Below are 27,330 nucleotides of genomic sequence, written 5' to 3'. Positions count from 1 at the left end.
TTTTCAAATTGCCTGACTGGAGTTAAGATTTTGGTTAGAATTCAATTTTTCAGCAAGTCCCCCCTCTCCCTAACTGAAGCAATCACAGTGCCCGAGATGAAGACAAGCAATAAAGCAGCCGCGGCTGAAACACACTTATTAAAGGACATTCTCAATGTCATCATGACTCAGCAGTGGACTGACAGAGCCACTTGTTCAGGAAACAGTGCTGCTGTTCGGAGGTGTAGAGTAGCCCGATAGCTGTCATAACTGTGAGGTCAAACTCATCCTCAGCAAATCCACGAAAATGAACGCCATCAGACCATTCCTCTTTCCCCACTGGCTTTACAGTAATTTACTCCTCATGTCAGCACTTTGATTAATGACTTGATTTACGCACAGGATCATATACGCTACATGGCAAGGTATCAATCATGCTGCTGGATTCATAGTGCGTATTCATGGGTTTTCAGCAGCTGTGTTGCCACAGTCAAAGCCTAATTACATCTACCTAATAGGGGTGCATGAACAGCAATGCCCCGAAACTGTGAACATATTGAAAATATGTCACTAAGTGTAGACCTAATGTGTTTAAATACATTGAATATATCCAGTTTAATCAGTGGGTGCAAAATTCTCAGAGTCAACTGGGGACAAAACCACAAAAGTGAGGTGATTATTAAAGACGAGCAGCTGTTTTTGTCTGAGCCGCTTCTGCTAATCTAAAACTTCTCCAGACTCTAATGAACGCTCCCATCGCACTGGCCTGACTCGAACCGAGCTGAGCTCTTTACTTGAAATGAGGCAAAAAACAGTTTTAAGGAAAATTGCTTGTAGGAGCGGTTTGATTGAATAATTAGCTTTTTATTAGCTTCTACAAACCTTTGGCATTAGAGGTCAAGAAAAGATGAATGGTGTGTGTATGTGTGTGTCCCAGCCAATCAATACTCATGAATCTGGTGCTGCTTCAGGGCAAGGTTACCAAGAAAAGGCCCGGAACTAAAGGAGCCAGTTGGGATCAAGAAAACCCATTCTCAGCGATAATTAAGGCTGGCTGTATTATGGTTAGACTCCATCAGACGGGGCTAGTGCATCACATGTGGAGGACTGCTGTAATGCATTAGCTGAAGGCGCACCTGCTTTTCAATGAGACTACATACAGTCACGTCAACATGGATTAAGTTACAGATGTGAACAAGCAATCGGATTTCGCTCACGTTACTGTCAGATCCACCTATGGAAGCAGTCTCTCTGCATTGTGATTGGAATTCTGCAATGCAGTTAAACCACAATCCAACTGAGGCTGCAACTAATGATTACTCTCATTATTGATTAGTCTGCCAATTGTTTTCCACTAAATTCATTAATAGATTTTCAGGTCTTTAAATAGTCAGAAAATAGAGGAAAATACTCATCACAGTTTCTCACAGCCAGCTGTCCAAAATATAGGCCTATTAAAAATATAAGCACATAAAATGCTTTAATTCCAATGTAACATTTATAAGCAGCACATTAACATTTAAAACACTGCTTTTATTTTGCTTTATTGTGATTGTAAGCAGTTATAAGGACATTCTTTTGTACCAACAGCTAATATGAATGACCAAAACAGTATAACATAATCATATTTTCTTGCTATAAAATATTTATTAGCCTTAGCCTAACTATTGAAATATACATATGTACTAATTATTCACTGGCAGCTTCCAGCGGTCTATAAATGTGTTGAAAACTCATGAGGACATGTTGAGCTTAAGGGTTCGCTCCTAAGTGTGGGAATAATAACTTGCTTTCAGCCACATCTTGTGGCCTTCACCAGTGAATGGGGTTCACTCGAGGGGTGTTGATTGCTCATTTATAAGTACTTCATGTCATATTCATATAAGATATGTCATGTTATATGATTACAGGTATATTAGAGTTGTACATTAAACAGTCACAGATCACACTGCAGCTATTAAGCTATTTGCACATATCCATGCAACACGTTATTATGGATCACTGCATGCTGTGACTGACTAGTGCTCGTCATGTTGATGCTTCAAGATCTGAAGTGGTTAGGATTAGGGTGAAGGGGTCACGGTTAAGGCTAGTACTAGTCAGTCTTGAATATTCTGATAAATATCTCATAGATGTACTGCCAGACAGTCAGGTGATGTAATATAAAAAGCAACACAGTCCATGGAGGGAGTAAGACATGGTGAATGAATAGGTCAAGTGCAGAATTTTTACACAGCGGGACTGAAAACTGAATCCCACATGAGTCAGTGTGGGCTCATCGTAGTCTTCAGTTTTTTAAGATGTACAGTATAAAGCTGCTGAATGCACACTGTGTACATAAACTTTAGCAGAATAGCTGAGACCCGCTCATGTCAACGTCATATTTTGATGTTGCATGGATGCCCAGGAATACACACACACCATAGTCATCCCCGGTATAACTAGCATTATAGCACTGTTGGGGGTGTTTGCCTCTGTCACGATGCTATCTGGTTGTAAATAGCTACATGGCTATTCCACTTTGATGCAAAAAGCATTGTTGGCTATGGAGGAAATCATTACATTTGAGAAGCTAAACATGAGATGTTATGAAACAAAACATCTTTGAATGAACAAGATTAAGAATCCACCGCCATGAAAGCAGCTGAGAGCGTAGCTAGACACAGTGGTGCTTTCAGTGAAAGGCTAATGTCATAACATGACATGCGTCTAACATGTGCACATGCTGGTGCTAAGTAGTGTTCAGCACATACACCATCTTAAGCTCAGTATTCACTGTGCAATTTTGTGCTGTCCCAGACAAAAGACGACCAACGTGAAAGAAACGTGGCGATATCTTTGGCTGTGGCTCTAAAATGATGGTCCCACGTCCAACAGTGACAGAGGTTCAAGGATGGCTGTCACTAGGCTGACCAAACGTCCACTTTTGCCCGGACATGTCCACTTTTCACATCCCGTCTGGGGCGTCCGGGGTTTTTTATGAATTGATGATAATGTCCGGTTTTCCGTGTGTGTGTGTGTGTGTGTGTGTGTGTGTGTGTGTGTGTGTGTCAGAGTGCGGCACGGGCCACATATCTCTATCCGAACCCGAACCGAGCCCAACATTATTTAATTACTAAAGCACTGAGTTTGTGTCACACAGTTGTTATGGTTACAGGCTATTTAACAGGCCGGGCGTGCACCATGGGTGCTCAGCGGAGAGGGAGACCTCCGTGTTTGAGACAGGAGCGGGAGGCGGGATGTCCGACGCTTCCAGCGAGGGGAGAGAGAGAAATATAACAAAATAAGATAAAATAGGAAAAACCTGTCTCCCTCTTTTATTTTATTTTCAGCGTTTAATCAAGGTGGAGGCTGGCGGCGGGAGACTTCCAGCGAGGGGAGAGGTAGAAACAAACCAAAGCCAATGTGTGTGTGTGTGTTATGTTCAGGTGTTGTCATGTAAATAACAGTCCCCAAGCAATAAACAGGACAGACAATAGGATTTTATTTATTTTTACACTAAATTTTCACTGAAAGCTGACCGAATCCGACCTGAGCCTGAATACAATTTATACATTTTTGACCAAACCCGGCCCGACCCATCGGGACCCATCGGGCTCGGATCGGGTAGCCACACTCTAGTGTGTGTATGTGTCCCCTGTAGGGGCCTATCTGAATTTCTGTTTTTGAGAGATAATATTTTGTAATATAACTGAATTCTCTATCCATACATATAAACTTTAAATATATTAAAATGATAAGGCATCTTTGAGTAAACTGCGAGTATCATTTAAGTAGGCTATCTCGTGGCTGGGCCGAGTGTCCTCTTTTTTGGAAATCAAAATATGGTCACCCTAGCTGCCACAGTCTTACAATTAGAGACAGCCTGGGATGAAATTCTGACAGTGTCAAACATTTGGGATGACCATCTCACTGTGTGACTGCTGTTACCATCTACGTCTTCAAACCAACCAGTAGAAATGTAGCATGAAATAACGCACTGGTACTAAACCCAACACACAGACAGATAGCGGCTTGCCATGGAGGCAAAATGCACTAAAAGAAATGTGCGGGAAACCAGTAAAGAGGAAAACCTTGTGGAGTTGAGCCTTGCCTGTATGATGTAGATGTTGTATACAAGTTTATCAGATCCATGTCACACAGGGTAGCTTGCACTTAACTCAGAAGATTGCTAAAATCTCACAGTCTGTAAGAGGCTTTAATTTACCGTGTTAGCATTAGTGTTGTGGCGTTTGCAAACGAATCATTCAAAAGAACGAATCTGTTGAGTGAACGTACTGAACTGAATCACTTCCGGAACTGATTCATTCATTTCTCAGTTCAGTTGAGCTCAGCAGCGAGCGTGCAGGCCGGGAGTGGAACTGCCGATTCGGTCTGTGCGAATGATGAATCACTCACGAGTCGCGAGGCAGCCAGGGTGCAGGGAGGGACTGCCTACCGCGTGACGAATCACTCGGTGAACGAATCACTCTGTGAACGACGTAACCCCGATCCCAGAGTGATTCAAATCATTTCTCCTCAGCTATACACTTTCATAGGGACCATTTCTCCAAGCTAACAGCTAATGTAGCCAGGAGTCAAGCCACATGAACACAATCACACACCTCCCCATTGTTTTAACAGACTTATTTTCCAGATAAACAAACTTAAAACGTTAGGCTGGCCAGTAATGAGACTCACCAGTGCAGGGCAGACGCAGCAGCAGCTTAGCTGTGTATCAGTTCAGTGAGTCAGACTACGCAGTACACAGTCAGGTCTCCTCCCGCCAAGCACTGAACGATTCGATGAACGAATCTTTTGAACGAACCTTTTTTTTAATGAACTGATTCTAGTGATTCAGTAACATCTAAAGAACTGCTTTGCCCATCACTAGTTAGCATGCTAACACTAATGAACATGAACTAACTTGCTAACTAACATGAAACATAAAACACATCTAAGGCTGATGGGAGTGTGATTAGTTTTGCAGGTATTTGGTTATAAAATGAATTTTTGACCTTAAGATGGCGCTAGAGGTAATGTCAGCTCATCAAAGTTATTACTTTACATTCTGTGGGTACCATGAATATAAAATAAATGTCATGGCAATCCATCTAACAGTTGTTGAGATATTTAACTGAATAAGTGAAAAACTTGAATCATTGATGCAGCGAAATGAAAAGATGGGGGATCAACACAACAAGGGACTGATTATCTGGGCGGTGTGAATGTTCATGCAGAATTTAATGTCAATCCAACCAATAGTTAGATATTTCAGTGTGCACCAAAGCCGCAGATCAATTTTCCCATCGACTGACTTACGGATTGATCTTTCCAGCTGTAAGTGCAACAGAGGAAGGTTAAAAAAAGAAAGCACTGCCATCCAAGATAAAAGTTACAGCAACATGAGATAAAACAGGATATTTAGGTCACGTACAGTGCAGCATTCTCTTAATTGTGTTGTTTTGCACACACCGCTCTGTGAAATGTCTTTGAGATCATTTTGGCTGTGGTTACATTACTTTGAGTGAGGACTGGACATGTTTTAGAGATATGATCAGCCAAAAACCTTGTAAAACAACATGCAGGTCATAGCTTACTAAACATCAAACATCTTAATATGGTATTAATCCAAAGCAACTGGCAAGTGATGAATCATTTAATCTGCGGCCGATATAAATAATAAAGTAACTCTTGCTTTTAAGAGTGTTGAAATTTTCATACTACAAAGTAAATAGCATCATTAAGAGTATAAAGTGCAAGAGTAGGTCTTTTTTTGCTGCCTAAGGAAACAAATTATACAATAAAACATAAAGTTAAATCTTGATCATGTAAATTTATTTTGACAGAACAACACCTGAATCCCCCAACTGTTAGCTGTAGAGTTGCATTGTGGATAATGTAGACACCAGGTAGAAGAATGTGTGGAATAAAAATGATGGTGTCTCTGGCTCTGCTGCATTGTTTTTTAAACTTTAAAAAAATCTGTCATTACAGGAGTGCAATGTTAAATGAGTTCTTCTTTAGTACAAGCTTGCATGCCAATGGATCCACCTCCGTGACAAAACTCATGAAAAAGCTAGTAAATGGACCTATATTTTACACTATAGTATGTTATACCTAGAGATGCTTTAACATCCTGCCCTTCCTGTGTTAAAAATAAGTCAGTGTTTTAAATTAAATAATCAAGCTATACTTTCCCGTAAGAACAAACTGCTCGCTAGGATTAGATTTCACATTTCCCTTATTCCCAAGGGATGGTTTTGCAGTGTGGTTCCACCAATTACTTGCATAATCCTTCTACAGGCAGGTCTCTAAATCTTAACACACCGCAGGTTTTGGCACCATCACCAGACTGCATGGTGGCGTTTATGGAAATTTGCAGGGGTTTGACATATTCATGTCACATCAACAGGACAAAATATTACGAGGCCATAGGCAGCTGAACAGTGGCAGTCTACATGTGGCTGTGAGCGCACATGAGCGAACAGGATTAATATGAATGGCATCAGACTCCTACTTCTGGAGAAGCTCTTATTAACCTACCTAAAACAATAACTCATCCACGGGTTATTTTTGCTGTGCTGTGCGTTAGACTTGCTCAGGTGAATATGCATATCTAACTTCATTAGCTCAGCAAAATGTTGCAAGCAGCTCATGATGAAGAACGGTGCAAATATAGATCACCCCGTGATTGTTTAAAAACAGTGCGAGGTGGTGTTGCTGTCTGCACGTCTCATGCCATTAGCATGCGGTGTCATTTTAGTAATAGTGACACTTTGATCATTTTGTGCCGCCGTAATAAGAAAAGACAGGTCTGATATACTAAATGAAGGTTTTACAACTACCTCTCCTGGCCCATTGAGCTTTAACCTGAGAATGCAAATCAGCTTCATGAAAACCAAGTGATTTCATGGTTCACTGACTGCTACATAAGCATATGGTCTGCAGTCTCCATGAAAATGTATCATAGAGGACGGGGTATACACATGCATCTTATCTTAATCCGTAACTGTTCATGTTGTTATCGTTCACTCATATTTAGTGCACTTTTGCATCTGTGCTGCAGCATCACAGTTTGCTGCATTGTACTCTTTGGGAACATTTAAAAACACAGGGGAATTCAAGCTACTTTCTCCACACGGTTATATTATGCCATCAGTATTTACAGTATGTGGAGAAGACATGGTCCTCTGTTCACAAATTCAAGCATGAAGATTACAAGGGCTTAGTACGACAAGTATTAGCATATCCTGTTACATACAAGCCTCTAAGCAGGGTTATGAAAGAGTAATGGAGCTGCCTTTAGCTGGTTGATTTTTTTGAACAATTAATTGAATACTGAAAAATAAGATATCGGCACCTTTGCTGTATAATCCCTTTGTAGAGATCAATGATTCTGAGGGATTGTGAGTCAACAGATTTGAAGGCTGCGCAGAGAAAAAAGCTTTTATTATTTTTTACTATCCCCTCTTCCCCAATAAAGTGGAAGGGCAAAACCATTTTACAGAGCCCCAAGCACGAGTGTAATTTGCTAAATGAATGTGACAACTTGTCTGTAAACAAGAGCTGGGACTAACTATGAATCATGCTGGCTAGCCAGATATTTTTCCTTATTTACCATCTGCAAATAATGTCAGAGTTGTGCCCAGGCGCTGCCAGAGCTGTCACTTTGACAGGTTGTGGAGGTGGTGGTGCAGCAGTCACCAACAAAACAGGTTAAACAACAACTGCTCTTCATTTTCCTTCCCCTCATGAAAATGTCCCAATTCTCTCCAGGCTGGTAAATACTCAGGCTTCTGTAATTTGTGTTTCGTTCTCGAATTTATTGCCAACTGTAACAGGATTTGTCTGTCAAGACAAGAGTCAGGATGAAGAGACCAAACAGGAGGGGAGAGGTTTGATAAGATCGTTTCCAATATGTCAAAGGAGGAATACAGGGAGCTTATCTGATTTCCTCAGCAGGCTCTCATTTCACTGGCGCTGAATCCCAAAAATTCATCTCTTTCATTTGTCTTATTGGCTCTCCTGTAACACAAATGAAATCTACTAAGCACTACAAGACTACTGTGAAGGCTCAATCACATTAGCTGCAGAGGTTGAGTTATGTTTATAAAAACATTTAATTTCACCCTTTCTTTGTCATTAGTTTCACAGTAGTCAATCAAATTAAAACAAGGCAACTTGGGTTTGCTCATTATTCATCACCCTCCACTATTCTTTCTTTTTTTGACTGTCCCTCCTCCCAAAACTCCAGCTGGGGTTTCATCAGTGAGGGATCGGCTCTCAGGCCTCCTTTGATTATAAGAGGGTTGTTTGTTTATTTGTGAGTGTGTGTGTTTAACAGTGACATGTTTCATATTTCATACTGACTACATTTATCATTTCTGTCTTGTTTGTTACCTGTGTCCTGAAATGGCATCACAACAGCAACACAGAAAGATGGGCACTGACTTATTGTTATGCTAAAGGCAGAGTATTTGGTCAAAACCAACTCATCTGGATTCATAACGGAGCTCAAAACTTTAGTCATTACTTCAAGTGTGTCCACCACTTTGGTCCAGACTGAAATGTCTCAATAACTGGCAGATGGATTGCTATGAAATTTGGTAAAGATGATCATGTTCCTGCCATTTGTTATAACTTTGGTAACCCTTTTCCTCGAAGATCAATATCCGGTCCAAATTGTATTTGCACAGTACTATGGTTTATGATTAAGTACCCACAAAAGTGATGACATTCCCATCAGCCTCAGCTGTACTTTGTGCTAATTAGCAAATGTTAGCCTGATATAACAAAGGTTACGATAATGTAACCTGAGTTCTATTGGCACAATCGGATCTTTCTACTGGGTTCTACAGGTAATACTCTCCTCCACACCTATCACAACAACGCATTCACCCATTTAAATTTGTATAAACGTAGCCAGCCAAACAGGTCGTGCCTACCCAAATATGTGCAGAGCCCACAGTTTACAGGGGAGTACCATAGTGCCATCCATCAGTCTACACCCTCTTTAGCAAGCAGCATAAGAGCGACAGGACCCCTTGGTAGAAGGCTCCACCTGTGCTTATAGAACTAGGGTTACAATAAAATAACCTTCATTCTATTTCACACAGGCAGAGCCCTCTGCTGGACTCTTTGGGTACAGTGGGTGGAGCCTGATGAATAAACAACCTGTCACGACATAATGGCGACCCAGCCACTCTGATCCTGACCCGCTAAAGCAGTGGTTCCCAACTGGTGGGTCATGGTCCAAAAGTGGTTCTTGGGCCCATTCTGAATGGACCGCAAGTGACTTGCAAACAGGTCAAGTATCTCTATCTTTATCTTTAAATACAGTAAATTTACAGTCGGGAGCTTTTATTCTGAAGTGCCGTTTTCTACTGTACAATGTGTGACTACGGCCCTGTCAGCATGCATAATTAGGCTACAGTTGTCTGGGTGCGCAAAGGTGAAGTGGCTGGTTTTGTCATAAAAAGTTTGATGAAGTGTCAACTTGACAATATGGAGATATTTGCATCTTGAAAGCCGGACTACAAATGTGGATAGACAGGGAGAAACACACGCAAGCCTAAGACGTGGTAAGATACGATATTCCTCACTATATGAAGTGACTGATAATAAGATCTGTATAATGGATTGTAAAGAAATTTGTCAGGTTTTTATTTTGTAGACAATTAATCTGTATTTATAGCGTGATGGGATGACAGCACAATGATGTGTGTGGTATCACATGAAAGCTCTGCTCTTGCGCTTTCATGTGATATGCGTGGCATTTCTGTGCAACCCTGCATTCGCGAGTAATCCATCCAAGAGTAATGTGTGTGCAGAGCTGTATGAAAGCTCTGTTATACATAATTTTAGAGTAACTTTATCATTGCTGTGAAAACATTGGACTACCGACAAAGTGTCCGACAAAGCTACAGCTCCGCTGTTTCATGTGATATGCGTGGCTTCTTGCCAACGGTCGCAGAGAAAATCCATAGAGAGGAATGAACAGGTGTGAATTTGGGCGCGCTATGTGTCGTTACTTTATAACCTATATGGTTAAAAAGCCTCTTGGATCAGCTGGAAACTTTAGCCATGTTGATCTTGAATGTGACCGCTGCGCAGTGGCGCTGCCTCATGTGATGTTGGAATAATCGGAAAAATGAGTTTCCGACCGTAAAGCAATATTTCAGTGGAAACGGTTGACGACGTGTTTTTTAAATATTTTGAGTGATAAAATATAACACATCTTCTTTGTAATGTCCATGATGTCTCCACAATGCCACCTAAACGCTCATGAACACACAATGAAGTAAGAACGACTTCCCGACATGGGGAATCGGACCATCCGAGGAGCACATGAATGATACTTGGTGGTTTACGTATGACGAAAACACGTTGGGGCAAGCCCTCCCAGAACCCATAGAGATTGCATTGGAGTGCCTGCATTTAGAAAAAAAAAAAGCATTTTACATGGAAGTCTATGAGAGTGAGTTGGGGCGATTTCCAGCCAGGCTGATATCGCCCCAAAGGGCCGGAACGTGACTTCACACTGCATCTGATTGGATATTCAGAGGCAGGACGAGCTGTTTCAAGGGAAAATTATCAGAATAATTAATATATTGTGTGTATATATGACAATAATGATGATGATAATCATACATTTATTATCATCTTTCTTTTCTTTTGTGGCTCGAGGAGGGGCGGCGCCCTATCGCCCTCTATTGGCCAGCTGCCCCTGGTAACAAATACAATTGAGCCAGAGACCAGGTGATTTAAATGCAAAAGCTGGCACTTTACTGGAAGTAAATAAAAATAAAAACATTCACAGATAACATTTGAATCAGTCAATAACCTGCAGGTACCAAAAATAAGTTTCTGTCACTTTCACCTCTTTTTCCTCACCTCAGTTTTTTCCTAGGTTAGAGATAATTTAGTTCAGGCAACCCACCCTGGTTAGATGGTTTATTTAGTTTAGATAGTTTAGTTATGTTAGACCGGTCTGTAACTATCTTATTTAAGGTTAATTTATTTTGGTTCAATTATCTTCCTGAGTTAACTCTTTTTTTTCTCTTCTCACAGTTAAGAGAATAATTACACCTTTCTAAATCAAAATGAAGTGTAATACTTATACAACAAAGACAATTATGAAGAACAAAATACAAAATGTAACATGTCAATTCAGAGTTCAAAGTTCAGTTTCTGTGTACTTCAGTTCAGAGTTCAGTTTCTATGTACTCCAGATCAGTTCAGTTTCAAAAGAAGAAGAAACCAATAGGCTACTCCTACCGCTCTGGCAGAGAGTTTACCAAAAGTCCATCCTCGCGCAGCGGATCCTCTGACTAGCACGATGAAGATGAACTCTTGTGTTTAGAAACGAAGTCTGCGTGTCTGGCTCGCCATCTTGTGTCCTGGGCGTGTGTGTAGTCTCCGCGCACACACACACTCCACAGAAGAAACTTCTCTTCAAGTTCAAACTTCAAACAGGAACAATAACACACAAAAAAAACATGACCTGTAATATAATTCAAATCAATAAAGTTTTACAATGACTGCGCATTGTAACATGGCGACGACGGGGGCGGCATCTTTCATCTCGCATCTCCGTCTTTTAAACATAATAAAACTTAACGTCTCCTCCTAATGACTGCCATCGGACTCTATAAGTGTCCCTCTTTACATGAAATACAAAACCCTCACATTCATGTATCTATTTAAAGAGAACTGTAATTAAGTCAACAATGAATAAGTTGTTGTAGTGGCATTGGAAAACAATAAAAAATGTTAATCGAGGAAAAAAAGAAGAAAAAAACAACTGTTTTCAATTAACAACACAACATGCACTTTCAAATAGTTCCCTTAATAAACCGAAAATATTAGCAGCTTAACAGCTTGTGTTAATAGCTTTCTCCACACAGTTGCAAGGTGAAATGGTATTACAATAAAATAAGTTGAAACTCACCAAAACTGTTGTGGTTTGATTAACTTAGATATGGCTCTTGTGAATCACCAACCACATAGTTATTGTTTTTCAGGTCTTAAATCACTCTCTGGAAAAATATTCATTTGTTCGTTTTTCTGCTATTCTCATCTGCTCTCAGGTCCGTTCTGCCAAAGATAGTGGATTATTTACTTATCCACCGTTTTTGGTTCTGCATGTATGCTGTGTCACAGTCTTGGGTTCTTTGGGCAAAGGACCATGAATCTCTTAAAGGGACAGTACCGTTAAAGCACTTTATACAACAGTTAGTTCCGGCCCTGCAATCTGATTGGTTGAGAGACAGTAAAACCGTGATGATATTGGAGTACAACATCACGGTTATTTCACTGTGTATGTGTCACTCCGCCTCACAGCTGATTGCAATCAACAATCAAATCAAAACTGACGGTTAGTGTCAGTTAGGTCAGCAGTTGCGTTGTAGGCTAATTAATTCATCCACTGTCAAACAGCCAAAAATATGGATTTGTTTCCTAAAATAAGTTTTGAATTGAACTATGAATGGTCATCAGAGGAAGATGAGGGAGAGGAGAAGCTGAATCCATCTGAGCACACATCCAGGTTTGTCAGTGTTTCATCAGCGGAGCTCAATGACTTGGAGAAAAGCAACATACTGTCAGATCAGAAGGCAGAGTCGGCTGTGCCTGTGAAGTGACAGTCCACCATGCAGTCACCAGAGATTTATTTCACCGGCTGCACAATTAATGGAAACATGCTGATAAATGTGTATAAAGAGTAAGTGCCTGGCGCACCATGTCTGCGTTACATAGCAACGGTGACAGCGGAGTCCTGAGGGAACTATTTCTGTTGGCGGAAGACAAATAAAATGCTTAAATGATCTATTTTGTCCTCATTTTTCAACATTTCTTAATCAGCCTTGCTTATTTAACTGTTGAACTGTTGTATAAAAGCGGCCTCGTGCCTATGACCGAATCACAGCCGTGACGATATCACAGTACAACATCACTCCCTCTCGTGTGATATTGCTTAATTATATAGGCCTATTTTTAAACATTCCCATGAAATTATTATCACACTGTTTTTTAATGACTTTTATTCAATCAAATGTGACATTTTAACTGTTTTAACTTATTTATGCATTTTAATGAATTGTTTGTATTCATTCATATTTTGCTGTGGGCTACATAATGTTAAAAAGTTATCTTTTCACTCAAGTTTAAAGGAAAACTTCAACCCCCAAAATGACCATTTGTATTTCAGTTATTCACCCCGTGTTCAGCTGAATTCATACAGAAAACTTTGTTTTTCTCAAATGACACCATGATGTATGAAAACTACAAAAACAGCAAAACTATATGTCATTAACTGTGGACCGGCTTGACTCTAATTCATGGAGAATTTTCTGCATTTCTGGATTGTTTGTTAACCAGAAGCATACAAGAAAAACTATGTTTTCTTCACCAATTCATTATAACTTGGGATACATATTTGTTAAACAAATGACAATGTTGAGGGTGAAGTATTTCTTTAATGTAGCATCTAATCCCCTGTGCCCTTTTTGTGCTGGACAGGTATAAATGTGTCTTCCTGTCTCCTCGTACAACTCTTGTCTCCTAGAAATTAAGTTTCCAAGTACCAACTGGTTCGTCTCTCATGGACATTAAAAATTTAGCTATATAAACTCTTTATTTGCAATATGTCTCTTGTGCTTGCTTGAACCCTGACAAACAGACGAGCACATATTCTGAGTTGCTCAATAAATGACACGGTGCTTCAGATGAAAAACTTCTTGGAGGTTTCTACAAAGTCTCTCTAAATGTCTTGGAGGAGCAAAAACCCTCGCCAGCCCCTTAAAACAAATACAGAGAACCACCAGCCTCAAAACATCAACTATTAAACATATTTGAAGGTATGTACTTAAAAGTGAAATACCCATAACACCTCACTGCCCTGCGTGGTCTTGAACTACACAATCAAAGGGAGCTTTTACACCAAAACAGAGTTTAACTGGGGGACAACTTTCAAGTGCTTGACGGTAATCTTAAATTCTGTTTCTCCCCCACACTCCAACAACATTTTTTCCTGAGAAAAATGACATTTTAGACTAAAGCGCCTTTCATTCAACCTTCTGAGCAGATAAGGAACTGAGCATTTCCTGTCCTTTACTTGCAAATAAAAGACAACCTTATCATCTCTGCCCTCATATTACTGTTAACTCATTGTCAGTACACTGAATTCAGAATGTGGATTTTTCATTCCCAAGGCTTTTTACATTCAAACTGATTAGGAAATAATTACTGTGAATAAAAGCTCTGTTAATAGATAAATTAAGATGAATGCTTCAACTTTAAAATTTACGGGATGTGGAAATGACTGAATTGAAAGTGAATTTACCTCGTTTTTTTTTTTTTTTTTTTTACTGCATATTCCTGAAGCTACACTGGCTGCCAGGTTTTTAGTTCCGTGCACTCTGGCACATTTATCTCTGCATGTATAATGGATATACTTTGGAGATAATGTTACAACAAGGTCTTCAGGATCCATCCAGCTCAGATGGATAGCTGTTTTTTCGAAACTCCTCTTGGTGCATTTGACAGTTGTAAACATATGTATACTGCTGGCTTGCCTGAGCTGGCCATCTATAATGGATATGGAGTCGTGTGGGGTGGAACAAGTCACCTCTGGTGAGATGCTGGGACTCTATAAAATGTTAAAATAGGCCTCTTCAAATATGCTCAGCATTTCTATGAATAATATCCAGAGCTTAGAGTATGAAAATGTCAATCGCTCTCTGTCAGGCCTTTAGAGATTTTAGAGTGCAATGAGAAAATATGTCTTTCTTAAATGTATGTCACTTTGGAGCTCTTCTCCATTTTGGTGTGCTGCAGTCAGTCAGTATTTAATAACCTGGACTAAATCTTCCCCAAAACTTCGAGAGGTGCAGTGTGCCATTGATTAGAATACAACATTGATATCATTTATATATTTCATACGAGCTGTATATTTCTCCAAGGTTTGGGAAAGAGCAGTTTCCTGAAACTTATGCCTTCTATGAATAATAATGCGCTGAGAAGTTTAAATTGGGTTTTAAGATGTTCCACGGCACATAAGACGGTTATCCTTGAGCTCCCCTTGTTGCTGTTTGTGCTTGTGATTGCTCTGTTTGAACCCGTTTTGATCTCAGTGAGGCAGTTGACACCATGTACCAGGTCATCCTGCTTGAAAGGTTCGGAAAAAGGGTTTATGTCACAGTTACTGCCCTTCAAACGGCTCAGACCATAACTTGCTGATGGATCATTCTCCTGCTGCTGGAGGTGTAGTGCATCATCTCGACTGTATTTGACATTTGGTGTTTCCCGTGAGTTGATCTTAGCTCCTTCCTTGAGTGAATAACTTTTTATAAGCACAAGAGCTTTCCATCAATCTTTGCAATAAAGTTCTGACTGCAATTTAATTATTTAGAGGAGGTGTTGTGTCAATACACGCTGAAAGCCAGCACCAAATGTTCAATAACTGTGGAACAGTAGGATTAATCTGTTGAACTACAGCAAATGAATAAAAGTGAGCTGCCTCCAACCCCTGACTATATCTTCTATTTTTGAGGCCACACTGATATCCACTGTATTTAAATCTCTGCTCTGCAGCTCACTTATCTCTGCATGGTAATAATATTGGATGATCCAACGCGGTCACAGCATTTGCAAACAGGATATCTATTTCTCCAGCAAACACCCACTACTGGAGTTAAAGCCTTTAAAATCACTGATAACATGCTTAAAACATCTGCAATGAAAAAAGAGGTTCATATCCAGCCCATAATGAAATTATTAGGTCTGAATCCTCTGTCAAATTACACCAGCAGACTCACCTTAATGACTGGCTTGCAGATATAAAGTGATATTGCCAAACTTTCTGCAAGTTAATGATAATGAATCTAGGATAGCTGAATTCCACCCACTCTACTCTATTAATCTCTTTAAAAAAAACATCTGCAGCCTTTCTGGAAATTCTTGTTAGCTGTATGCATCAGAATCCGTTTTTTTTTTTTTTTACTCAGATCTTTTTCCTGAGATCAAGATGCAAGAACTGTTTCGTCTCACTTCCTCCAGTGAAAAGTACCGATAAAATACAGTCTGTACTAACCTTGAGAAAGTTACCCGTGCTCTTATTTCATCTCAGTTTCATCACCATGACTCTTAACACCAGTTGGATATGTGAAGTCTGGCCAGCCAGAATCATTTTACCCTTGATTAGGTGTTTTTGTTGTAAAGCTCTCTTAGTATTGCGGCTTCCAAATAAGTTAAAAAATAGGTATGACGGTATGACGGGAGATATGATGCACTCACTGTCTTTGGTTTAGTTTTACTCACTGTTTGATGATCCAGGTGCTTCGGTTGGTTTTAGAGTTGACTGATTTGCTGGATGTATGGAGAGACATACAAAGTTCATCAGTATCAAACGACTTCATCAAACGATAAAAACTAAAATTAACAAAAAACACGGTGGTTACAGACTGTAACCCCGTGGCGTCTTCCACGCTCCACACTCAATTCAGCACACCTGCCTTTAATTAAAGGTTCCCGAGATATCAGGAGAGGTGGCACATTAGACTGACTCAAGAAATAATAGGAAACTAGGACTTGCTAGAAATGACTCTAACACTTAGTTTTGCTACTGATACCAAAATCTGACCTTTCCGATCAATGCTCTTCGACTGTGAAACTCAGTGAAGAGTTTGTCTTGTAAAAACTATCAACAGATTTTAAAATACCTCTAAAAATGCCCTTTTTTTTTAACACATTCTGATGTACACAATTAGGCATTGTCTTTTGTAACCTTTAAAAAAAAAACTGCCTTTTTATTGATTAACTAATAACTTCCTCATCATTGACTAATTATTATTTATTGACTTGATTTTCTTAATGATTCTTTTGTATTCATCATGCCATATTAGGGCTCAGCTGTGGCTCAGGAGGTAGACTTTTTTTTGGAAACAATGGTATTCATTATTAAAGGGAAATTTCGGTTTATTTCAACCCGTCTCCTATCGTCCTAAATTTGTTTCAAGTCACTAGTGACATAGAAATAATAGTTAGCATGTTAGCCGTTAGCCTAGATACAGCCGTAGCGTCAGACCTGTTAAAACTTAATTGAACGGGCATCCTTTCAAGTGCAAAGTTAGTCCACTAAACAAGCTTTTTCTCCACAACGACCACCTCATATCGTTAGGATAAATGTCAGAGAACATATAGAAAACGACATGTAAACGTGTTGTCTTACCTTACCGGTGTGGTGCCATGTTTGTTGTTTACCATTTAGCTACGGCTGCAACCGGTCCCATTCCTTGCAACAGAGGTATTCCTCTTCTGTGGGCACTAGGGTACAGCATTCACAGGTAACGTTACACCACCAATCTCCAGAGCTAAATCCTTCCAGCAGCCATTCCCCCTCTGTCGTCCTCTAACGTTACCTGTTGTGCCTCTCTCTCTCTCCTCCTCCGTTCTTCAATTTCACGAAGCTCTTCTTCAGTGTATTCTGGCTCAAATAAATAAGGGCGGCCATCAAACTCTGCAAAATCAAATTCCTCCTCCACAAAGTCGAAGTCTGGCAAAAAGTCAGCCATTATTCTATAAATCTTTCATAAAATAAATGAATGAACTTTTCAGGCTACTGTCCGGTTCTGCCTTGCAGCTGCTGCGGCTTGTTCTCGCGAAATTTCAGGCACGGTATGAGATCGCTGCTTGTTCTTACGATATTTCGGCCGTGCTTTGGGAAGCAGAGGTAAATGGTAAACACACCATAAGGTAAGACAACAACTCTGAAGACCACCTAAATGTGGAATGTTCGTATATAGGGTTTCCACATCGAGAGTCGATGGCCGCCCTTATTTATTTGAGCCAGAATACACTGATGAAGAGCTTCGTGAAATTGAAGAACGGAGGAGGAGAGAGAGAGGCACAACAGGTAGAGGACGACAGAGGAGGAATGGCTGCTGGAAGGATTTAGCTCTGGAGATCGGTGGTGTAACGTTACCTGTGAATGCTGTACCCTAGTGATGGGATTTCTCGTTCACTTGTGAGAGTTGGTTCTTTGGCTCTCGTTCACTTTGAAGAGCCGGTTCAAAGATGCAGTTCGTTCCTTCGTTTTTTGTTTTTTTGGTTTTTTTTTTTGGGGGGGGGGGGGGGGGGGGGGGTTATTGCTGTGTGTGTGTGTGGAGGGCGGGTGTTAGTGGGTTCAACGACGAATCACATTGCTGATTTATCACATCACATGATCTGGATATTGTAATGTGGACCCAGAATAGACCCTGCACATATAAAGTTTGGTGTAGCCATAGCAATGCCCTTTATAAACAACAAGCCTGCCAATACAAGCAAGTGCTGACAGTAGGTTAGCTTCCTACCTTTCGTTTCTAACCGAGGGGGGTCATCAACACAACGTGAATTAGGAACTGGCTCGTTCACTCTAAAGAGCCGGTTCACTCGTTCACTTCAAAGAGCCGGTTCAAAGACTCGGCTCGTTCGCAAACGTCACATCACTACTGTACCCCAATGCCCACAGAAGAGGAATACCTCTGTTGCAAGGAATGGGACCTTAGCTAAATGGTAAACAACAAACATGGCACCATACCGGTAAGGTAAGACAACACTTTTACATGTCGTTTTCTATATGTTCTCTGACATTTATCCTAACGATATGAGGCGGTCTTTGTGGAGAAAAAGCTTGTTTAGTGGACTAACTTTGCACTTGAAAGGATGCCCGTTCAATTAAGTTTTAACAGGTCTGACGCTACGGCTGTATCTAGGCTAACGGCTAACATGCTAACTATTATTTCTATGTCACTAGTGACTTGAAACAAATTTAGGACGATAGGTGACAGGTTAAAATAAACCGAAATTTCCCTTTAATTAACTTTCTGTTATTTAAAATGCACATTATTTGCTTAGTCTATAAAATCACAATAATACAAACAGAGAAAAGCAGTATACCCTGACATTTGAAAAGCTGATTTTCTTTCTTGATAAATGATTTTTGATTATATTATCAAAACTGTTGACGACTCACTTACTTCAACACACATTTCGGCACAAGTGCATAACATTATTATGTATCACCTTGCTTTTAAACAGCCTTAAGTTGTAGCTTTTTCTAGGTTTAAAGAAAATTGTTAAAGTGATGTTAAAAGCAAAGTTAATGAAATTTATGCATATTAAACAGAAGTTTGGCCCTGAATCATATGTTGCTTATCTCGAGGAGATGTCACAGCTGAGAGCTGGTATTCTTCCTCTGGAGTTGGCAGATATTCAGAAGGAAAACAGATTGTGTGAGTTGTGCAATTTCAGAGAAGTAAAGTCCCATTTTATTTTGTACTGTGCAAATTATAATTACTTAAGAAATGTTTATTTTTCAGGGAATAGCTCAATCAAATCCTGAAATATTCTGATGTTCAGATTATCAAAACTAGGAGTATTTATTCAATTTTGAGTGTGCTGACTTTTTCTCAAAACCTTGATGAACAAGGCAAGATGGACTATTTATAAAGTCTTATTTTTCCTTTAGGCGTGTCATGATACACCAGTATTGATGATAACTATGATATTTCATGATGTTACACTTACAGTTTACATCCATGTCTGTCCAGAGTCATATGAGACAGACAGCTGATGATGCCTCACATATGGATGTTGCTGGAAAGAAGCTACAAATTCTAAAACATGGATGTTTGACATGCTGCTGTTTTAGTTATGGTGTTTAATAACGGCCAGAAAAGTGTTTTTCCACAACATTATGAGGTCACAGTGAAGTTGACCTTTAACCTTTTGGATACAAAATATCATCATGTCATCATTTTATCCAATTTGACATCTGTGTGTAATTTTGTCATAATAACCACATGAATTCTTAAGTTATGGCCAAAAATGTGTTCTGTGAGGTCACAGTGACCTTGACCTTTGATCGCCGAATTCTAATCAGTTCATCCTTCTGCCAAATTTGAAGAAATACCCTCAAGCTGTTCTTGAGATACCACATCTCCAAGAAAGCGACGGACAAGGTTACAGTGACCTTAACCCTTGAACTTCAACTACCAAATTCTAATCAGTTCATCCTTGACTCCAAGTGGATGTTTGTGCCAAGTTTGAGGAAATTCCCTCAAGGCCTTCATAAGGTATACCGTTCACGAGAATAAGATGGATGCAAGGTCACAGTGACCTTGACCTTTGACCCCAAAATCACTATCCATTAAGTGGAATTGCTCTTTCTGTGAGTTTTTGTACAGCTATGGTTACAGACTCACTCTCCAACTCCCCTACACTTGAGTCAAATTCAATTACAAAAAAAAAAGATAAGGCTCAACATAGAGTTTTGCTTTTTTCCCCAAAATTTCTATAGATATCATGATATTTTTACCTTTAACTTTTTTGGCCATGATAATTGTGTAGTGAAAATTGGGTACCATGCTAGCCCTATTATAGCGTAAATGTTTTTGTCAGTGATGTAGACAAGGACAGTTTGAAAACCTTATTTTTGGACTTTATTAAAGTATGGTTTGAAATCTGTCTGGATCTGGGTTATATGAGTTTGCGGTGTCTTGCAAGTAAATACTGGCTGGATATACTTATTTGATTGAGACAGTAATCATTCATTCATTGTTTTTAAATACTTTGAAAACCTTACTAATCATGAGGCTACTAGGCCTACATAACAGCAGGCTAGCAGAGAAGTAGACGCTGAGTGTTACAGACAGTGAGTGACTGTGAGACGGAGCCCAGTGATCAAACCCGTCCACTGGGAAATAGTCAGAAAGTAATGCCTTGGAGTGATGATGAGTAAAATATGTGGATGGCGCAGTGAACCATCTCGTAGGTGTCACCTGCTGTAATGGTATTCACTTGATTAATTGAAGTTAACATGTCTGATTCTTGAAGCTTAAACACTTGAGTTTGCTGTGCATATCTGATGAAAGGTCAGCTCCCTCCAATTTATTTGCCAAAAGGAGAAGACACAGGGGAACAAGCGGAGGCTCACCCTGATGCTGAAACCTGGTTCTGCTCTGTAAGCAGCCTGAGTCACAATGGCATGCATACCTGAATGTGGGTAACAGTGTGTGACTAATGATTAATGACTGTGACTCCAATCATAACATAGTGACAACTTTTGTAGACAAATATTAAGTTAGTAAAGATGATGCCAATTAATATAAAGACTGGAAGTCAGTTCAATTTCAGTATGCAGTACTAAGGCATGGTAACTATGAGATGGTATTTAAAAAGAGAGAAGACCATTTCTCATATTGGATTCAAGAAAAAGAATTTCACAGTCAGGCAGAATCAAAGTGGGAAAGTGATTAGAAGAGTTATTGATCCATTTATTTGGGAAGCTTCTCCCTTAGAAGCGACTAGACTTGACCTCAATTTGTGTCTGTAAGTCCTTTGATGACTGCATGCGCTCAGAGAACGATTAAATCGACAACCGACATTAAAAAACTATTCCCCTGCTCGCAGTCTGCCGGTATAACGGTATACTTAGCGGCTGTAACTGTCAAATGCAAAATATGTGACTGACTAAATGACTTATACTGCGACACATTAGGTTTATAGTAGGAGGGGGATTTAGTTTTTGTTCCATTAGACATCATATTCCTGAGTCTCTCTCTGTCACTGAGCTGCTATAATGTTCCAGTTCTGATAAAAATGGTTTAATTTAAATGAAGTCAATTCCATTGCATTTCACTCCGTGCACTGTACAACATTTTTAAGCTTTAGAAGCTTAAAAACTGTAGAAGTTTTTGTTTAAACTTTAAAGTTGTAATCCCTAAGATTTCACTCCTGGTTGATCTTGTGACTCCAATGGTTACTGTGGTAACAGTAAGGGTGGTACAACACTACAGCAAACACTCATTGAGTGGTAATTTTGTCAGAAGTACAAGAGAACTGGTGTACAGTGCAGCCAAACAAACTCTCTCATTGTTTTAATAAAGAAGTCAGTCAATAATTGGAATTTTTCCATCAGGCCTTAAGCTACTGCGATTTCATTTCATGCTGCTCAGTGCGAGTTGTTTTTAACTTAGCAGCAGTTAAAGTCAGTTACCTTCTTGTTCAATTACTCTCTGCAATATTTAAAACTGATCTGCTGTCAAAAATGTTGAAATGATCAATGTCTTGTTTTGAAGACGCATTTTGATGAAAGATCGATGACAAATATATTGCCTGACCTGTGGCTTCTTTGTCATAAAAGCCATCATTATTTCACCAATTAATTTCTAATGTGAAGCAGCATCAATAAGATGTTCTGTTTGCAGGGGACGCTGAGGCTTTACCTTTGCATCATGCTGGGTTCACACTGGGCGTGAGGCACTGCAAAGCATGCTGATTTTTTATGAAGCGCTGCCTGCTTGCTTCTGGAGCCCATGCTAACCGATTGGGCTGTCCACACTGGACGTGGTGCCATGCCAAGTGCCCAGGCCAGCTTGCGTTCTACAGTGATAGTTTCTCTGCTTGGTCTAAAACACACCAATAATCTAGTGTAAATGATATAAGGTGTATATTAAATTCAATATAAAAGATCTGACTATGATAAATGACAGCATATGCATCCCATACTTCCACATATTTTTCAGTTGTGTCTATAAAAAGAGCAAGAGAGACGAGCAGAGCCACACACACACACACACACACACACACACACACACACACACACACATGCAATCACACACATAAAGACAAAGCTCTACATGCAATTAGAATAGAGAAGAGGAGCAGAATCGCTTGCTGACTGCTATGGAGAATGTACTTCTGGTGTGAAAAGCCAGGCGACTGTGCCACAATTAACAAATCAAGGTGCTTCTGCATCCTGTGTGAACCCCACGTCAGAAGGGGAAGCTGTTACCGGTTTAAGTTCCCCATCTATGCTCTCGTCAAAGCTGCCAGACTCCATTGAGAAAAACAGTCATTTTGGCTCGCTTAACACGGGAGTTGTTGGTCTACTGCTGCCTCGATCAGTTAGTTAGCCTGTGCTATTCTGTGACTTTGGTGAGTCCGAATTAACACTTTTAAATGTCAAAGTCATACAATACCACAAACAAACTTACTGATCGAGGCAGGTGGTGGACCAGCAGCTCCTGGGCTTAGTGATGTTAAATCACATTTTTTCTCATTGAAGTCTGGCTTAGAAGAGAGCAGTACAACAGCTTCAGTTCCCTGCCAAAAAATGCTGTCTGACGGCAAGATAAAGCGGTGAAAATATTCTAAATATAGCGTACACTTAACTTGGGTCTTTTTTTAGGTTGCTAAAACACATTTTGTTGCTGCCCCCTCCACAGCAGTACATTGCCTGGCTTCTGTGTCAAGACTACTGTCTGCTTCTCCAAACTGGGGGTGAACCGACTAACATCTACTGTCTGTAATACACTGACTATGGATAAGTACCTCATTCACCCCCACTTGAAAAGATCAAAACTATCCCTTTAAAGTCTGATGTTTTTTGACCCATCCACCCGCCCCCGACCTCGCCCCTACATGGACTTTCTTGCTCTATGACAACTTCACGTACCTCCTCCTTTGACCCCCGCCATAATTACTACAGCTGCTAGTGGGCCTTGTCACTTGAACGTAAACAGATGTCGTTTTGGGTCACTTGCTGAAGCGAGTGATGCTGTCGTCCTTCCTGGGAGGACAGTCTGGCTGGATTACATGCATGCATTGTTTGCCGGTGAATCATTCGTGCATGTGGAGACAATTCCCAGCATATGAATGGCAGACTGAGATGCTATTAATAAAATCTACTACACAGAGAGGTAATTACTGCATGTGAACACAATGAGTGACTGTTTCTGACAAAAATACCCACCATAAATAGTATCAGAAACGGGGTTAGGCTTCATAAAAATCTCTAGGAGTATAGCTTGAGTAAAGACAAAATTTACCATCTTAAAATCTGCAGGGAGTGTCCCAGTCTGCAGAGACAACCTGACATCCTGCAAGGATTTATTGTCATATGCCATTTTCCAATGTCATGACCATACATCTGCAAAAATTGACTGAGCCCTCAAACGGTACAGACAGCTAGTCGTGGAGATGTGAGCATTAAAACCCAAAGACATGCTTCACAGAGAGGGCATTCAACCATCTTCCCTCTTCCCGGCAGTCACTACAGCAAACCCCACATCAGCATGAATGAAGAAACAGCAGTGTAGAAAAATGACATGCTGTGCTGTCTGGAGAGAGAGATGTCCTTCATGGGCTACAATACAGCAAATGGTGTTATTATCTATGACCACTGCATTCCGTTATTCCTCTCTCGCCTCTGTCTTTGTTGTGCCAGCACCGTGATGAGGAAGGAGCCATATTTCACCTTGTTATTTACATATAGCTGTAATAATCCTTTGTGCTCCTTCCCCCTCACATTCATTTTGATATTCTACAGTATTTACGATTACGGGCTTTGCGGCGCATACACAATACAGGAGTGTAATGAATAAATTAAGCATCAGAGGGAAGGCAGAGTCCTACTCAGAGGTCACATGTATTTTGCTGCCATTTTAAAACAGGCAGATCGCAGAGGGATATGGCAAGAGAACACGTCCAGTCAGACGCAAGTGAGCGGCTGTAAATGGGCAGCCATCGGGGAGCACCTGAATAATTTATAGCTCCTCTTGTTGTGCTGCACAATCAGGGGAGGTTTATTTCAAACAAAGGGAACATGATGTCTGTTATGAATTCCTGTTTTGCTTTGTCTCACCCTGTCATGTTTCTGCTCCACATTTTCATCAGTTTTAAATTTGTTTTATTTGATGTATCAAACCACTGACATGCAGTTGTAATTGATGCAGCTGTGCGTGCTTCCCGAGCCATTTACAAAATAAAAAATATTTTTTTTGTGCGTGGATCAGAGAGCAGAAATCTGCATTTCGGCGTGCTCTTAATCTGGCAACCCTTATCCTCCTGCAGCATCCTGGGATGTCCCACTACGTCTGTCTCCAGAGATGCCAGGTCTCACTGACACAATTCTTCAGAGAAACTCACAGCGTGAACCGTTAAACATGGCACTTTTCTGAGACATCATACTGAGAGGCTGTTTGCCTTTTCTCACCGAAACTCCAACAACACATTTATTATCTCTTCTGCAGTGGCTCCAACAAAACATTTAATTCCAACTGAAAGTATCAGTGCTGGACCTGGCACATTCGGCGCCCTAGACAAGCCCTCTTATTGTTGCATGTGCTTGTACAGTATGGCCTGTTCTCTTTTAGCTTTGATGTTGTTTGCTCGTTGTACGTCTAGTTTGTTTCTTTTAATGTAAAACACCAACCTGCCCTGAGACTGCAAATGATAATTAGCCTGTTGCCTAAATCTTTTACATTGTATTGATGTTGATCAAACAGTACTGTCTGCCATAAATAAATAAGTACAAGTACATCTTAAATGTTATGTGTATTTAAACAATAAATAATAAATATGTTAGATGCATACAAAATCATCTATGAAAACACACTTTGTTATATCAACATCTTTCTACCCAGAATTCACTGCAAAATATGACCTCTCACACGGCATGCCCCATTTGCCAGGAAAACACACTGAATATTTTAGTGTAAAGTATGTGACAAAAGTGCAAATACATTTTCACAACAGCTGAAAAATGGTAAAGGTCAGTACAAATAATGAACATCCCTATAATTAATTTGCTAATTAGCTGCCATTTAAGAGACATGCATGTAGAAACAGTAGCTGAACTAGTCTTGAGCATGACAAAAGAAACAACCAGTGCCAGACAGAATTTCACAACACTACAAATTCTTACTATGTTTATTAAAAAAAACAAACAAACAATGACAAAAAAGTAATATTATACAGTCTGCAGTGGATATAAGTGTGTTGAAACATGAAGTACTGGACATGTAACTGAATATGTTACTGTTATGTTACTGAGTACATTATTCAGATATGAGCAGAGAATGAGCTTAGATCCAAAGCTGGGCTAATAAATCCTCCAGGTCGATATATCTGCTGATATTAGCAGATATCAGTGTCAAAAGTCATTTTGGAGGCCAGTGCCCATGTTGTATAAGCAGCACATGTACTTGCGCCCATTTGTGCATCCATGGGTGTATAGCTCTTTTGATGAGGTGTGGTTAGACACGTTGTTATTTTGAGGTAGCAAAAAGTGATTACGCCATTGACCAAAAAACAAAAAACCCAAAACAACAACAATAAAAAAAACTGGTCTAACACCCCGTTTCCACTTACGTATGTGACTGGTGTCTGTAGATCCGTAAATATACGGATGATGCCTCTAGTGTCCAACGCAAGGAAGTGCGTTTCTTTACACATAGAACTTATAAACCTGAGAGAAACTACCTGTAGCCATGGGGGAGCGGCTAATTCTGTCAGTTTTTCACCATCTAGTAGTTTGGAATATGTGCTTGGAACATTACTGGGACAAAAACAGGACCAATATTGCATGGCACCAAATAAATGAATATGTTGGCCTGCCAGGTATGCCGCATGTTTTGTGAAATATTTAATGTAAGAGGTATGAACAGCTGAATGAGTCATAATGACGATCTAACTGTATATAATGTACAACCATATTTTAGCAGAATAACATTACTCAGATTCCAAGTGTGTTTAAACTCAATAAACAAGTTCTTTTTAATTATACAAACTCACTTGACAATACATTTAGGCAACTATTAGCTAGTTAGCTAATACAGTTAGCCTATTAGCAAGTTAGCAGCCTGTTGCTAAGCTAGCACACTGTCATATGGTCTCTCCAAAATGCACTGCAAAAGTTCAATTTTTTAAACCTACTCGAGGCAAATTCCCAATTGAAATATTATGGAGGGGAGGAGTTTCGCAGGAACATCGGGTGACACAGAGATTCCCATAGGAATGAATGGACTTCTGGATGTCTCCATACACATACGTAAGTGGAAACGGGGTGTTAAGTCAGTGCTGCAGTATCTTTCTGCTAATTAGAGGGCACATAATTAGGATAGTAAGATGCTCCTACTTAGGCAGGTTCACAATATGCGTTGTGCTATTTGCCATATCTGCCATGTAAATAGCAGTGCACGAGGTGCAGGCACATCTGGATTTCTCCTGGATGGGACATGACCCTCTGATTGGTTGAAGTCATTTTATGCTCATAACACATGCATGATTAATGAAGGGACTAAATACAACTCCTTTGCACATTACTGTGCACCCAGATTATGCACTGTTTAACTGGTAAACTTGGTTGCACACACCCTACATGCACTTGTGCTATGCACTTTACACTGTGTGCTATAGATCCTTTAAATGGAGCCTGTATGTGTTGATGTTCATTGTTCTGACTGACATTTCCAAACCCCCCAAGCTGTCAGGAAGCCCTGTATATACCATTCTAACAATCTCTCTTTTATAACATGTTCAGGTTTA

The 27,330-nt window shown here is 40.0% G+C and overlaps 1 protein-coding gene across 3 annotated transcripts in view; it reads right to left on the bottom strand.

Annotated features, from left to right (window-relative positions):
* lrfn1 (leucine rich repeat and fibronectin type III domain containing 1) overlaps positions 1–27,330 on the bottom strand; it is a 153,981-nt gene that overhangs the window by 35,735 nt on the left and 90,916 nt on the right. The window contains exon 3 of one of the 3 annotated variants that reach the window (XM_078167013.1): positions 16,279–16,326. The exons of the other annotated variants lie outside the window; for them this stretch is intronic. The gene's annotated coding sequence lies outside the window, so the exon portion shown is untranslated. The remainder of the gene's footprint in view (positions 1–16,278; positions 16,327–27,330) is intronic. 3 annotated transcript variants of the gene reach the window in all.

This window comes from Epinephelus lanceolatus, chromosome 4, assembly GCF_041903045.1.
Source record: "Epinephelus lanceolatus isolate andai-2023 chromosome 4, ASM4190304v1, whole genome shotgun sequence".
Lineage (NCBI taxonomy): Eukaryota > Metazoa > Chordata > Actinopteri > Perciformes > Serranidae > Epinephelus > Epinephelus lanceolatus.
Note: the sequence above shows the minus strand (reverse complement) of the source record. Positions and strands in the feature narration are given on the sequence as shown.